The sequence below is a fragment of the Tamandua tetradactyla genome, chromosome 6 (assembly GCF_023851605.1).
Source record: "Tamandua tetradactyla isolate mTamTet1 chromosome 6, mTamTet1.pri, whole genome shotgun sequence".
In the NCBI taxonomy this organism is placed as follows: Eukaryota; Metazoa; Chordata; class Mammalia; order Pilosa; family Myrmecophagidae; genus Tamandua; species Tamandua tetradactyla.
Window position 1 is genome coordinate 125599901 of NC_135332.1, and position 11892 is coordinate 125611792.

Below are 11892 nucleotides of genomic sequence, written 5' to 3' on the forward strand. Positions count from 1 at the left end.
GACGCCACTGTTGAGGCTCAAAGACTAGGTGGTCGGATCCGTCATTTTTCAGTAGCGGACGCCTCTCAACAAATCCTTAAGGCAATACCCAGCTCCTTTCTAGAAGGCTGCGCGCCACGTTTCCTTTCGTGTAGCAGCCAGAACGAGGAACGGCCTCAGGAGGACTTTTGTTAATATAACTCCAGAAATCAGCACAGTGTGCCTGGCACAGAGTATTGCAAGAAACAAATGAAAGAGACGGACGCTGATTGCCCAATTCTTGTATCATCCTCTGCCAATGTTACTTGATTATATGGTTTTAAAGTAAATACCCTTTGTGATGGAGGCATTAGGCTTTTTTTCAAAGTAAGGGTTTCTTTTCTCCTCATTCCCACCTTTTTAGTATTCTTTTTAACATATTCTGTCAGGGTACATAGTGCATACAGTCTTGCGGTTCCCAGTGGGTCCTGGATTGGGTAGAGTTCTTCAGTCTCAGAGAACCCATACTTATTTAACACAAGTACCTGAAGAAAGCTTATGGTGATTACATCGGGGCTTAGGGGACTGTCGTGTGCTTGATGAGCTGTTTCAAAGGTACTGAAGGAGAGGCTCTTCTGTGGGGTACAAATGCATGTCATTCCGCTGACATGACACCAAACATAAGTAAGGTGGCTGAGTGACAATGAGTTGTAGTCATTTCAGGAACTGGAAAACTATTTAGTGCCTCATATATAACTTTGGGTATTTCTAAATCAGTAGTCACCCAGGAAGGGGAAAGGGGTGGGGTTGGGACACAGGAATCATTATGTCAGGATTTGCTCTTGAATAAATCTATTTAAGCTTTCCAACTCAGAATTGCTTGGATCTCTGGAGAAATGCTTTTAGAGCAGGAAGCAACCTAAGATATCACCTAGCTATCCCAGCCTCCTTAGATTTTGTTGTTTTTTCAAAGATGAGAACACAGGTTCATAGAAGGTAAATTATTTGCTCAAATTAGTTGGAGAGCCAGAACTAAAATCCAAGCATCAAAGACTTCTGGTCTTCTTGAATCTAATAATCAGTCCACCTGGCTTTTGTGTTTATTTTAGCTGATTGGGTTAATTAATAGAAAGTGTTCTAGAATTTTACTGAGTGTTCTAGATAGGTGGCAGATATTTTATCAGTCTAGTCATAACGGATTTTTTTTTTTCGGTTCACTTAGGTGATAATAAAGAGTATTAGGTGAATTGGGTAACAAAGATTACAACTGCTAGTTCCTCCTTTTCCCTATTTAGTTTCTTTTGCTGACTCCTCTGTATGCTACTGTTTTGGTCTGTAATGCTACCAGAAAGCAATATACCAGAAGTAGAATGGTTTTTAAAGAGGGAATTTATGAAGTTGCAAGTTCACAGTTCTAAGACTATAAAAATATCCAAACCAAGACATCCAGGTAAAGATACCTTGACCCAAGAAAGGCCAAGTGAGTCCAGAATATTTCTGTCAGCTGGTAAGGCATGTGGCTGGCACCTGCTGAAGTCTTTGGCCTCTGGACATCTCTGACAGCTGGGAAGGCAAATGGTGACATCTACTAGCTTTTTCCGCAGGCTTCTCATTTCATAAGGCTTCCCAGGGGCTTTTTTCTTCTGCATCTCCAAAGGTTTCTTGTCTGCGTCAGCTGTGAAGCTTTTTCGAAAATAGTTCCCTCTTAAAGGACTCCAGTAAGCAACCCCACCTTGAGTGAGCGGAGACACATCTCCATGAAAACCACCTAATCAAAGAGCGGAGTCACATCTCCATGGTAATGATCAAAAAGATCCCACTCAGCAATATTGAATGAGGATTAAAGAACATGGCTTTTGTGGGGTACACAACAATTTCACACTGGCAGAACTACTTAAACGTGTCTCTTTCCACGTAATTTTGTCCTTGGCTCATTGATCTATTTACATGTTTGTTCAAGTAACATTTCCCTAGCTTCAGCATCAGAGACTCCCATATTCAGACTCCCAGCCCTAAGAGCTTCTCCCAAACACCAGGTCTCTGTTTCCAACTGTCAGACTTATTCACTTGGTGTCATTTGCAATGTAAAACTTAAGTCCAAAATGTAATACTTTCTTACCATACCATCTGTATTAGTTAGGGTTCTACAGAGAAAAGGAGCCAACAAGAGATAATCTGTAAATATGAGATTTATAAAGGTGTCTCACACAATCATGGGAATGGAAGAGTCCAAAATCAATAAGAGAGACTGTGAAGCTCGCAGCTTTGATGAAGGGTCTGGATGAACTCCACAGGAGAGGCTCACTGACTGAAGAAGCCATGAAAAATCTCTCTTCTTCCTTAAAAACCTTAAGCTGATTGTATTATCTCATTGATGGGAGACATGCTTAGTTGATTGCAGATGTAATCCGCCACAGATGGAATCAACTGACTGATGATTTAACACACCAGCCTTCTGGTATATCAACCACCCAGGAAATACCCTTGCAGCAATGATCAGGCCAGTGCTTGAGTGACCAGACAACTGGGCATCATCACCTGGCCAAGTTGACAGCAGAACCCAACCATCACAAATCCCCTCCCTAATAAAGACACTCTGCTACATTAGAAACCTTGGATTCATTCTCCATCACTATTTTACTTCTTTCATGGACATAGCCATTAAATGCTTTCAATTCTGCCTTGGAAAATTCTCTCAAATCTATACTCTCCGCTTATTCCAGTTTCCCAACTCCCCCAAATAAAACTCACTTCCTTGGTTTCCAATTATCCACAAAATTCCTTAGCTTGCCCAATGTGCTGGTTTGAAAATACTATGTACCCCAGAAAAGTCATGTTTTTATCCTGGTTTAATCTTGTGGACGCAGCTGTTTCTTTTAATCCTGATTCAATACTGTAGGTTGGAAACTTTCTATTAGATTATCTCTACAGAGATGTGACACACCCCATTGTGGCTGTGACCTTTGATTAGATGGAGATATGACTCCACCAATTCCAGTCGGGTCTTGATTAGTTTACTGGAATTCTTTAAAAGAAATATTTTGGAGAGAGTAAGAAATGCCAGAAATGACATAGCCTAGAGAAATGACAGAAATGACTAGAGCACAGAGAGACCCAACAGAAACTTCAGGGCCAACAGAGACAGCAGAGACAAAAATGTTTGGAGAAGCTTGGAGCCCAGCAGATGTTGCTGTGTGCCTTCCTATGAAATGTTAAGCAAGCAAGAACTTGGAGAGAGCCTAGGGAAGCCAGGAGATGAAAGCCAGCCCCAGGGAAGCAAAGTGGGGAACCCCCACATGGACAGAGACTGAAAGCAAAAGAGCCCAAAAGCAAGGGACCAGCAGATACGTGATTTCCCAGCTGACGGAGTTGTTCAGACAGGATCAGCCTTTCTTGAGTGAAGAAAATCTCTTGTTAGTGCCTTAATCTGGACACTTTCACTTCCTTAAAACTGCGAACTTGTAACTTACTAAATTCTCCTTTTGTGAAAACCGTTCCAGTTCTGATATATCACATCCCTGCAGCTAGCAAACTAACACACCCAATAAAGCTTTTTACAATCTGGTCTCAACCTTTTCTCCAGCCTCAGCAACAACCGCTTTTCAGGCTCTCTACTCTCCAACCACACTGAGTTTCTCACCATTCCCTGAATACAACTTCTGGACCTTCCATATGCCCATGCTTTTGCACATGTCTTTACTCTTCCCTCAAGTGCTCTCTATTTTTGAGTTTCCCAACTGCTTTGAGAGTAAGTTATCTGGGCCTGTTAAGAAACTCCAACCCCCCTCTGAGTCTGATTTAGAGGCTTTGGGATGGGACCCAGAAACTATATTTATAACAAGGGCATTTAACCCTTTATTCTTATCCTCAGGGAAGTTTGGGAAATATACGTTTCTCTTATTCCACCTTTAGAATATAATTCTGTTATCCTTTCATCTGGGAGGTTTTTATTGAATGTCCAGGCAGAATAAAGTCCTTAAGAACATAAGTAGTCAGTTCTATCCCACTTTCTTCACACTTTTATTATTAGCACTAGCCAGGTGGTCTTCAGTAGCCTTCCGTAGCTGCAAAATAAAATCAGCAAGTGTTTTTTCTTCTGTGTATTTCTTTGTTTTTAAAATTTTTTTTTAAATACCAAAAAGCACCAAGCAAACACAAACATTCCTATTTTGATCATTCTGTTCTACATATATAATCAGTAATTCACAATATCATCACATAGTTGCATATTCATCATCATGATAATTTCTTGGCACATTTGCATCAATTCAGACAAAGAAATAAAATGAAAACAGAAAAAAATTTATACATACCATACCCCTTACCCCTCCCTTTCATTGATCACTAGCATTTCAAACTAAATTTATTTTAACATTTGTTTTCCCTATTTTTTATTTTTATTCCATATGTTCTACTCGTCTGTTGACAAGGTAGATAAAAGGAGCATCAGACACAAGGCTTTCACAATCACACAGTCACACTGTGAAAGCTATATCATTATACAATCTTCCAGAAACATGGCTACTAGAACACAGCTCTACATTTTCAGGCAGTTCCCTCCAGCCTCTCCATTACATCTTGAATAACAAGGTGATATCTACTTAACACGTAAGAATAACCTCCAGGATAACCTCTCGACTCTTTTTGGAATCTCTCAGCCATTGACACTTTGTCTTATTTCACTCTTCCCCCTTTTGGTCGAGACGGTTTTCTCAATCCCTTGATGCTGAGTCTCACTTCATTCTAGGATTTCTGTCCCATGTTGCCAGGAAGGTCCACACCCCTGGGACTCATATCCCATGTAGACAGGGGGAGGGTGGTGAGTTTGCTTGTTGTGTTGGCTGGAGAGAGAGGCCACATCTGAGCAACTAAAGAGTTCTCTCGGGGGTGACTCTTAGGCCAAATTGTAAGTAGGCTTGACCTATCCTTTGCGGGGTTAAGTTTCATATGAACAAACCCCAAGGCTGGGGCTTAGCTTACAGCTTTGGTTGTCCACACTGCTTGTGAGACTATCAAGAATTCAACAGGGGAAGTTGAATTTTTCCCTGTTCTCATCATTCCCCGGAGGGCACTTTTCAGCAAATGTTTTGAACATCGATTAAGTATTAAAAACTAGTCTGGGGGCGGACAATGGTGGTGCAGTGGCAGAGTCCTTGCCTGCCATGAAGGAGACCCAGGGTTGACTCCAGATGCCTGCCCATGCCAAAAAAAAAAAAAAAGAAAAAAAACTAGTCTGGATCTGAATTGAGTAAGTAATGGCTTGTGACTTCAATCAGTTCACCCAGTCAAAGGGGGAATGTCTCTGACTAGCATTTAAAGTTCTTTATAATCTTGGCCCAACCTGCTTTTTCTCTCTATCTCTTAGGGTCCTCTTCACACCTTGTGCTCCCTAAGCATATACTGTTCCTCCTTAAGTGTTTACGTCAAGTGTTTCTTTCTTAGGAAATTTTTAGCTCTCCCTGATTAGGACAAATCCTTCTATTATCACATTAACTTTATCTCCTTCAAAGCAATTGTCCAAGATTTAATTTTGCAGTTTTCATACAAATATTTGATTAATGTTTGCTTCCTCCACTAAGCTGTAAACTCCATTAGGGCAGAAGCCATGGCTGTTTTCGTGTCTGTTGTATTACAATTGCTCGGAGCCTATTTATCAGATGTTAAATACATATATATTGAATATATGAAGAATAGTCTTAATTCTCATATGCTCCAGCCAAGCTGAATTACTACTACAGGTTTCCTCTATATGTCCCTGGTTGCTTCACCTCTGGGTCTTTGTGCTATTATCTTGGTCACGGGATGTCCTTTCACCTATCTATTCAAGTCAAACTCCTTCTGCCCTTTGAGGTCCAAATTCAAACTTCATCTTCACCCCCAGGCTTTCTCTCATTCCTTCCACTGTGAAGGAGTTACTCCTTCTTCTGGACTCCTTTTCCTTTTTATCTATTTCTCTCTGCTAAACTTAGTTACTTTTAACTTTCATTATAATTATTCCTATGCATATCTTCTCTCTTACTAGGCCATAAGCACTTCGATGACTGGATTGAAGTTTTATTCATCATTGTAAATTCTTCCAGTTTACTATAAAGCCATTTGGCCTCATGATAGTCATTTGGTATAAAATTGTGAAATAAATGAAATTTGGACTTTTGCTTCATACCTTATGAGAGCAGAGTAATTTTTCTTAAGTTTTAGAATGGAAAAATGCTTGCATCTCATTGTCTGAAAGAGTAATGTTGCTCTACACCTGAGGGATTGTGAACACAGGAGAAATATACAAGAATGCTCATAGCAGCACTGTTTATCATAGCCCAGACTGGAAATAAACAAAATGCTTATCAAAAGCAGAAAAGACAAACAAATCATGATAGAGTCAAACAATGTCATACTTTACCATAAAGAAAATGAAGGACAATAGCTGCACGCAAAAAGATGGATGCATTCCATAAATATAACACTGTGCAGAAATACAAACGAATACATTCCATGTCATTCCATTTATATAAAGTCCAAAAGGGACAAAACTAAATTATATTGTTTAAGGATTGAGGTGGTTTGAAGCTGTATAGACCCTAGAAAAACATGTTCTTAAATCTAATTCATTCCTGTGGGTATAAACATGTTGTAAGTAGGATTTTTTGATAAGGCTACTTCTGTTTAAGTATGAACCGCCTCATTCAGGATGGGTCTTAATCCAATTACTAGAGTTCTTTATAAATGGAATGAAAGAGAGCGAGGACAAGCAGATGACACCCTGTGTCTTGCCATATGGCATGTCTCAGAGAAGCCAAGGATCTTCGGGAAGAAAGCGCTGCCTTGATGATACCTTGATTTGGACATTTTCCTGGACTCTAACTGTGAGCAAATAAATTTTTGTGGTTTAAGCTGAACCATTTTATCATATTTGCTTGGAGCAGCCTAGAAAACTAAACCAGGGATCCATACATAGTGGTAAACCTATAAAGAAAATTAAGAAAATGATTATCATGAAATCAGAAGCTGACTACCTGTACAGGGGATAAAGGGGCATTTGATCAGATGGGATATGTGGAGTGACAGTAGGAACTTCTGTGATGTTGGCAACATCCTATTTTGTAAGTTGGGATGTGGTTATACAGATGTTTGCTTTATAACTCTTTGTTAATCTGTAGCTATATGTTGATGCATATCTCTGACCATTTGAAATATGTTGCAATAGCAATGTTTCTTAAAGGTAATATGCTAGAAAATGGGAGACTATGTAGTGAAAGATATGGCACACTTAAGAAAGGCACTTGGAAATTAAATGACTCCATTTAAGACTATAAGTTTTTTTTAAAAAAACTCACTGATGACATCTGCTTAGTGTTCTGATGTCCTATTCTGCTTTTTAATTGATTAAAATAGGAATTAACTCTGGCTTGAACTTTTTGGCAACATTCAAAATGCGATTAAGAATATAAACTTAGTCCTTGCAGTTATTCTTAGAAAATAGCAATTTAAAAAAGAAATTATACTGCGCAATAATAAAATTTAAAATATTTAAGTGAGCGAAATCTATCATTATAACTTTGAAAACTGCAATGGCATGTTTTATTTTTTAAAATTCTATATTTATATAGCATAGATTTTAAGTCCCTCATTTTCAAAATTTCTGTGAAATACCACATTTACAAATGTGGTTAAAATAGAAAATATCAGTTGTTAATTCAAGTTATTATTCCTCGGTATGAAATTTTATAGCTTGTTATGAACTAGCAGCCTGTGATAGTTTGAATTATTATTCAGCAAATATTCCCCTTCCCTTCCCACTGAGGCAGAGTGTGCTTCACCATGGTCTTGACCATGTGACTTGCCTGGGTCTGTGGTATGAGAGCAGATCTGACCCAGGCAGAGGCCTTAAAAATGCTTCAGTGGTTTGGTCTGGCTGTTGTTCTATGGTGCTCCATCTGAGAAGAACATGACCCACCCAACTGCCCTTCATTCCGGTTCTCAGAATGGGCAAATGAGGAACAGACCTGAGCTCAAACCATACCCTGGAACAAAGGTGAGCCAAACCACAGCCTGAAGCATAGAGACCCAACCAGGTCCTTCCTAGTTCAGGCATATCTCAATAGACCTGCAGGTCTGTGTGCGTAAGTGTATATGCTCATTGTTGTAAGTCCCAGAGATTTGCTGAGTTTATTATACAGTATCACCATGGCAATGGCTGACTAATATACATGTAATAAATAAAACAACTAAAATATAAAATATTCCATAATTCACATGAGAAAGCATTTCTCTTCTCTGAATGTCAGTTTGTTGTACATGCCAAGTTCTGAATTAGATCTTCTTGAACCTTCTAAATTCAAACTTCAATAATAAAACAGCTAAAATTCTTTGGGTATTTTAATATACTCAAATAAAGCCCTTGACTTTATTATTATTATATATTTTTTTAGGATTTTAACTTTTCTATTGTATAGCGTGACATATATGCAAAGCAAAGAAATAAAAAAGCAATAGTTTTTGAAGCACTCTTCAACAAGAGGTTACAGGACAGATCCCAGAGTTTGTCATGGGCTACCATACGATCCTCTCATATTTTTTCTTCTAGCTGCTCCAGAATATAAGAGGCTAGAGGGCTTAAATATTTTTTTTTATCATCACAATCAAGTTTTTTCCCTTTTTTTGTGAAAAATAACATATATACAAAAAAGCTATAAATTTCAAAGTACAGCTCCACAATTAGCTGTAGAACATATTTCAGAGTTTGACATGGGTTACAATTTCACAATTTTAGGCTTTTACTTCTAGCTGCTCTAAAATATGGAAGACTAAAAGAGCTCCATATATTTGTGAATGTTTTCATTCTTCGGCGGTTATTGAGATCCAGCTTCATTCCATTGTGATCAGAGAAAGTGGCTTGAATAATTTCAATGTTTTTGAATTCATAAAGACCTGTTTTGTGCCCCAGCAAATGATCTATCCTGGAGAATGTTCCATATGCACTAAAAAAGAATGTATATCCTTGTGCTTTGGGGTGCAATGACCTATATATGTCTGTTAGATCTAATTCATTTATCAAGTATTTAGCTTCTCTATTTCCTTGTTGATGTTCTGTCTGGTTGTTCTATCTATAGAGGAGAATAGTGTATTGAAGTCTCCTACTATTATTGTTGAAACATCTGTCTCTTCAGTTTTTGCCAAGGTCTTATTCATGTACTTTGGACCTCCTTGATTGGGAGCATAAACATTTACGATTGTTATATCTTCTTGGTGAATTGACCCTTTAATTAGTATATAGTGTTCTTCTTTGTCTCTCATGATGGCTATAAATTTAAAGTCTATTTTGGCTGGTATTAGTATAGCTACTCCTGCTTTCTTTTGGTTACAACTTGCATGGAAAATCTTTTTCCTTTCAATCTATTTGTATCCTTGTGTCTAAAATGAGTCTCTTGTAAGCACATATAGCTGGATTATGTTTCTTAACCATTCTGCCAATCTGTATCTTTGGTAAATTGGTAAATTGGTAAATTTGTAAATTTGGTAAATTGGTAAATTTGGTCCGTTAACATTCAGAGTTATTACGGAAAAGGCGTTTCTTGAAACCACCATCTTATCTTTTTTATTTCATTTGTCAGATCTATACTTTTCCCTCTTTCTCTTTGTATTCTTTAAATTACCCTTAGTGGTACTCTTCAATTCTGTGCCCTCCTCCAGAGCTCCCTCTCCTGTCTTTCTTTTTCAGCTGGCTGAACTCCCTTTAGTATTTCTTATAGGGCTGGTCTCTTGTTGACAAATTCTCTCACGACTTCTTTGTCTGTGAAAACTTTAATCTCTCCCTCAATTTTGAAGGACAGTTCGGCTGGGTACAGAATTCTTGGCTGGAAGTCTTTCTTTTTCAGGATCAAACCACTGCCTCTCGCCTCCAGGGTGTTAGTTGAGTAGTCTGAACTCAGTCTTATTTGATTTCCCTTGTATGTAGTAGATTGTTTTTCACTTGCCACTTTCGGGATTTTCTGCTTCTCTTCAAAATTTGACAGACTGATTAGTATGTGCCTTGGGGAAGGCCTGTTTGTATTTATTCTGTTTGGAGTTCGTTGGGCTTTCTTGACTTGTATATTTATGTCCCTTATGAGGGTTAGGAAGCTTTTCCTCATTATATCCTCAACTATTCTTCCTAGCCCTTTACTCCTCTCTTCTCCTTCTGGGACACCAATCATTCTTTTATTTGTGCACTTTATTTTGTCTATCATTTCCCTGAGTTCCCATTCAAATTTTTTCATCCTTTTTCCCATTTTCTGTTTTGAGTCTTCAAAGTTAATTATCCTATCCTATATATCACTTATTCTTTCTTCTGTCTTTCAAATCTGGTGTTTGTGCCTCTAGTATGTTTTTTAATTTGGTCAACAGAGTCTTTAATCTCTATGATGTCTGCTATTTTTCTATTTATTCTTTCAAATTCCTTGTTATGCTCTTCTACTGTCTTCTTGATCTCCTTTATGTCATTTGCTATCCCATTTATTTTATTAAGTAGAGTTGTATGAACATCTTTGATTAGTTGTTCCAACGTCTGTGTCTCCTCTGGTGTTTTAATTTGGTCATTAGGCAGGGCTATATCTGTCTGCATTGTGATATGATTAGTGATTTTCTACTGTCTTCATGCCATGTAAATATCTTGATTGGTTTATTTTGGAGTTGATTTCTTTCAGTAGTCTAAGGCCTTGTGTTTGAGGGATGGTTGTGCAGCAGGAAGCAGGGCATGGGGTGGGGCACTCAGTGCAGTGATTTGTTTCAGGGCAGGTATAGGCACAGGTTGAGGATGCTATGCTGATGCTTGTGAATGTGGGTGCCCAGCAGCCAGGGAGGATGTAACTGTCTGGCTGCACCAGTCTGGGGGGTGTAACCCTGGTGTCTGCTGGTCTAAGGCACTGGGCCTTAGACCGGTGCCTTTGTGCACATACATAGAGCTGTGGCAACTGGTTGGCATTATGCCTTCATGGATTGGGGGCAGATGTGACCAGGCTGCACAGGTCAGCACTCTCTCAGAGCTGAGAAGTGTGGTTCGAGTATTTTTTTATATACTAGGTAATTGAGGGGATTATTTCGTTGAAATCTTCAAACACTTTCAGACAGCTTCTATTATCATTACCTTTTTATAAAATTTCTTAAAAGTTCCTAAATCACTCAACCACTGTCTCCCTTCTCTAGCATCTAAAATAGCTCTCCCCCTTCACTCCTACAACTAACTTTTATTTAAAATTATTTGTACTTACCTCCTATCTCCCAAACTCAAGGGATATTTCCTTTGGTGTGTTTTCTCTTTTTTCCCAAATTTACCAGGTTATCTCCTGCTCATTTTAAGCTCTGAGCTCAAAAGTCACTTTTCTAAAAGAAGCTCTGGGACCTGCCCCAGATTGAATCATATCCTTTGTTTTATATGTTTCTTTCCTATTGATACGTAACAAATTACCACAAACTTAATGGTTTAAAACAATGCAAACTTATTATCTTACAGTTATGAAGATCATAAGTTCTAAAATCAAGATATCAGCTGGGTTGCATTCCTTCTTGGGCTCTAGGACAGAATCCATTTCCTTGTCTTTCCTAGCTTCTAGAAGCTGACTACATTCTTTGGGGTCCTGGCCCCTTCCTTAATTTTTGAAGTCAAAAGGGTACCATCTTCACCTCTCTCTCTCTCTCTCTCTCTCTGTCTCCCTCTTTCTCACATCTGTTTCCATTATCAAATCCTGAATCTGACCCTCTTGCTCCTTTTTTTGTAAGGACCCTGTGACCACATGGGCCTACCTGGATAATCCAGGATAACCTTCCAATTTCAAGACCCTTAGTTTAATCACAAAGCAAAGTAGCTTTTGCTATGTAAGGAACTATATTTGCAGGTTCAGGGATTAGGACATAGACATCTTCAGTGGGGAGAATTATTTTACCTACCACAATAGACATTCT